Source organism: Cibotium barometz, chromosome 27 (genome assembly GCF_041138505.1).
Source record: "Cibotium barometz isolate CiBa-2024 chromosome 27, ASM4113850v1, whole genome shotgun sequence".
NCBI classification, from domain to species: Eukaryota; Viridiplantae; Streptophyta; class Polypodiopsida; order Cyatheales; family Cibotiaceae; genus Cibotium; species Cibotium barometz.
In genome coordinates, this window is record NC_141072.1 from 26,540,451 (window position 1) to 26,545,715 (window position 5,265).

A 5,265-nucleotide genomic window follows, 5' to 3' on the forward strand; every position below is an offset into this window, starting at 1 on the left:
CGTTGCCTCATACACAGAGGAGGCATATCTATTAGAATCAAACCGTGAGGATGATGAGCTTAGTGACACTGAGTCTGACCTAGCATATGAGTTATGGCTATTTGAGGATGCACTTAGACCGTTGCCTCATACACAGAGGAGGCATATCTATTAGAATCAAACCGTGAGGATGATGAGCTTAGTGACACTGAGTCTGACCTAGCATATGAGTTATGGCTATTTGATGACCTGTGAGATGATTTTGAAGATTTTTTAAAAGGTTTATAGGAATCAACAATGAAATTTCTCAATATTACAAGTACAATTCTACAAGACTGACATCACAACCATACAGGTAACTAGGTGTCTTCTAAACCCATCCTCAAATGTTTGCTATTGTTTTCAATGTCAATCTTTTTTTAAATTTTTCATTCAATGTTTGTTTGAGTGCTTGCGTGTATCCTTTTGTGACTAGTCTATCTTTCTGTTAATTATTACTTGGATAACCATTAAGGATTTGGTCCTAGTTCAATCTTTAGTTAGATCCACCTTAGAATATACCAAAGGAGTATGCTAGGTACTCCACCTTAGAGTATACCAAAGGAGTATGCTAGGTACTCCACCTTCCTTAGTGTGCTCTCTTTAGTTGGAGTAGAGCCTTCTAGGTAAATTGTGAAAGTTAAAGTGGTTTAAACAAAAAAAAAACCAAAAAAAGGAAAAAAGAAAGGCCTAAGAAGATAACCATCGCCATATACAATCTAGGGAAGACTTCTAGTTCTTAGTGATAGAGCCTTAGGACCATAGCCTTGATCTTCATGGGATGGGACCTTGTGGCTAAAAACCTACCAGTGAAGTACTTTTAACAAAAAAAATATCTTAGAACTAAAATTATAATTCTTATTTAAAAAATAATAAAAATAAAGAATAAAAATGCAAAAGCTTGTAATAAATCACTTAGTAGTTTCATTTATGAGGCTAGATAATAGCTAGAGATGGTTTCACAAAAGTGATAGTGTGTAGAGACTAGGATCATAACCCAAGGCATGTTCTTTGCTCTATCTTAGTTTAGATTGAATTTGGACCAACCTTAATATTACCCTTGTCTTAACTAGAAGAATTTGACCAATCACACACAAGAAAAACTTCCCCACTGCTTGATTAGGTGTTTACATTGTGCTTAAATTTCCATTATTTTCCACAGGAACACCTTACTGGTTATACCATGTTGCCTTGTAGACCTTACAAGACCTACATTTCCAATGCCAACATGCATCTAGCATGCAACCTCAATGCATCTTCATCAACAGATTCCAAGGACGGAATCTACATTAAGAAGGGGGAGACCTCTATGGCATCGATGCCGACCACCATATCATTCTCACCTCCTTTGGGCCACAGGCACCAAAATGGTTGGAATTCCCTTGAAGGCCATGTATTGTATATTTTACGTGGAGACCTCTATGGCATCAATGCCGACCACCATATCATTCTCACCTCCTTTGGGCCACAGGCACCAAAATGGTTGGAATTCCCTTGAAGGCCATGTATTATATATTTTACGTGTGTGCTTACCACTTGTCTATTAAAGGTGCACCACACGAGATCTTAGGTAGAGAATACTATTTATGGAATAGGTGTTTGCACAAGCTAGAGTGGCCAAATAAGCCCTAGGATCTATTTTTTGTTACTTTGGCCGCCCAAGAGTGTAAACCCTAATAGCCACACATAAGAGGCAAAATGTAACTCTCACCACTCATTCTTTTATGCATAAGCTAACAAAAATCTCTTCTTCTCTACTCTCCTATGCTATTGCTTGCTTGCCTTTCACTTGTTTGAGCTCTTATGTGTGTTTGCTTGCATGTGTGTGAGAGAGTGAGTGTGTAAGATTGAGTGGTGTGAGGAGAGTCGAGCTTCCATTGGAGTAGTGTAGGCGACGGGCAGAGTGAAGCTTTCCAGTGTAGCTGCATGGCAACATCATCTCCTACAAGAATCCCAGGCAACCATAGCTTTTAGGAGGTGAGTGACACACCCCAACTATTCATTTGTGTGCTAGGCCATGGTAAACTGGTTTCTCAATTGAGCTTTTTGTGCTCTCGAGGGTGGTTGAGAAAATCCCCACAACATTGGGTTTTTCACTGTGTTCTTTCTATGGCACCATGGCTTCCCAAGAAGGAAGAGGTAGAGAATCCCAAGAAGAAAGAAGAACAACCCAAGTAAGAAGTAGAGTGCTTAGTAATTACCCCCACTCCCCCGAGTAAGAGTCCAAGAAGGAGAAACTTTGAGATAAAAATGAGGTCCAAGAAAAAGAAGATGAAGCATAAGACTTGGCCAAAGATAAGGACGGAGCTCTCCTATGGAGGTAAAGAAGACAAAGATAGAGTTCTTAGAGAAGAGCACTCAAGGGTCAACTTAGAGAAGAGGAGTTTTCCAAGCTATCTTGTGTTGGGGTAGATGTGAGACATGGAGGGATCCTTTGATCATCTCACGGTAATCCAAGAGTGTGCGTGATGTCCTCATCTAAGGATCACATTCATGGTGCAAGGATATTTATGATGATGATGTGTTACATTGATGTGAAACTAATTTGTTATACTGATGTGTTACTTATGATGTGTGATATGGACATATGATATATGCATGTTATGGAAAGAACTATATGATGTATGCTTATGAAAGGACTATTTTTCAAAGGGGTGCATGTGTGAACTTATCTTAGTGATGTGTGTGAGTAAAGTGAAAATATTAATTATGGATGCATGGGTTCACACCGGTTTCATAGTCCAGTGAAGGATGGACGGTTAGACCCATGGGATTGGATAGGGCTAGGCTGAGCTTATGGGTCTGGTTTAAGTATAGAAAAAGGATTAACTGGAAAGTGGGTACCAAGGTATACCCGAGTTGAGTACTTCCAAAATTAAAAAAAAAACCTTGTATTGAACAAGGAAACTTGGGATGAGTAGCAATCATAAACATGGATAAAAGAATTATCTTATGAGTAGAAGTCACATCTTATTGAGCCTCCTGCTTGATGCAACCTGATTGTGAGAATTATGAAGGAAAACACCTAGAGGAATCATTCACCTTTCATGCATAAGGATTGTTCTAATTAGACTATAATAGTTAGGCTAAGAGGAGCTACCAAAATATTTAAGCATTAGGATATTATGATATGAGGCCCCAAGTGAGTCACTCTAGCCTTAATGATATACCATAGATAGAGGGTGTCTCATAGCAACTAATACTAGAGCCTAGCCAAGTTTATATCTAAGATTACAATATTAGATATGATTTTATCAAGTGGTGTACAACTTCATACCAAAACTTATTATATTTTACTGGGTTTCTCTTTTAGATAGAGCAGTAGATGGTGAGACCTCATCTATCAGAATCCCTGGGTTATCTTTAGAAGACGAGATGATAGCCTTTTCCTTTAAGCAACTTCTTTCCTTGGCTTGTTATGCAGATCGGGTCACCTTGGTGGTGGGGGCCAAACACTTTGTGAGCCTCTACTTTTCGGCCACTATTGATTAAAGATATAGGTGGTACTTGGGGCAACAAATCATGGTGCTCTATAGTCACGACCGATGACAAGTTAACAAAGAATATTACCCTTGTGGTGATTCTCATTTGGCTAGATGTTGTGAGAGGGATAGTTCTCTATACGGCCTGCTTTGGCGTTATCTCAAAGTTCATAGGCTGATGTATAGAACTCTTAGGAACTATATTCCTTGTCATAGGATCTCAATTGCTATAGCTGTCAAGACTTCGATGAAGTCTACTATGGCATGTCGATTCATATATATCATCGCTCCATGAGAGCAAGCATTAGGAAAATTTGGACTCAAAAAATGGCCCTCTAAGGAAAGCAATGTCATCCCTTTTCTAGGAAAAAGGGAGTCATGGGGTGAACCTTATGTATCTTACATTAAAACTCGCACGTGTGACATACTATTTGAAAGACCTTGAAAAGTATATTCTAAACTACCACCTAAGATAATTTGGAGTTAGTATGCTCAAGTTATACTACCTCTAACAAATTGGAGTTGGTATGCTCAAGGTACATCTTTCTTAGTAAAAGATAGATTCCAACAATTGTGACATCCATGGAACAATCGTTAGAATCTACCTTTTAGTGGGAAATACATAACTTGAGCATATCGACTCCAGTAACATGGATGTCGTGATCATTCGAATCTATGTTTTAGCAGGGAAGACATAACTTAAGCATATCAACTCCAAATTTATAGAAGCTGGTAGATTTAGAATCTACTTTTCAATAAGGGATTTCCAATGGTATGTTACATGTAGGGGTTTTGACATAAGATATATAAGGTTCACCACAACCCTCTTTTTTCTAGAAAAGTGATAACATGGCTTTTCTTAGAGGAACCTTTTTGAGTCCAATTTTATTCTAATGGACTTGGTCATTTGATAGCTTGATGGACTCTTTTATTGCACTCAAATAAAACTTTTGAAATAAAATATATATTGCTTTTCCTTTTGTTTGTAAAAATCTTGTCTTGAAAAATATTATAAAAATTAAAAATAGAGTAAGCACAAAACTTTTCTTATTTGGAGCAAGAAGTAATTCAAGTTACATTTGAGCATTTGTAGTTACTTCACATGACCTTATTAATCCCTATTCATGTGGTGTCACTAGTGAGATAAGGATCAAGACAAGTTTATTGTGGTGATAGACATAGACTATCTTCCACATTATGCCTCAAATATGAGCTTACCTATGACTTTGGAAAGTTTAGATTTTATAAAAGAGTATAAGATTCAAGGAAGAAGCCTCTTTACCCTAGATGAATATTTAGCCATGCTTAATCATCTTAGTTTATATATCCTAGATGAATATTTACCCTAGATGAATATTTTAGCCATGCTTAATCATCTTAGTTTATATATCCCTTGTAGAAAATTTCTAATCATAGGCTAGCATCATCATGTTGAACTTTTTGGATCCTAGGATTGAGATCTATCCCTGTCAATATAATAAAAATCTTTAGCAAATAAAATAAATATTTCTCTTATTATATAACTGATGTCGGGTTTTGGATTTAAGAAGAGTCTTTCCTTTTAGACAAAAACATGAGGCATGGTTGTCAAGCACCAAAATAACAATGTCAAAGAGGCACTTCATAGGTCTCATCAACTAGGGCCATTCCGAGGTGAAGAAACAATCTCAAAGAAGTAGTTTTGAATTAGACCACTTCTATGGATGAGTACTTTGACATTACGGGGTACAATGACCAAAGTAAGATGACTCTTCCCTAGCTGAAG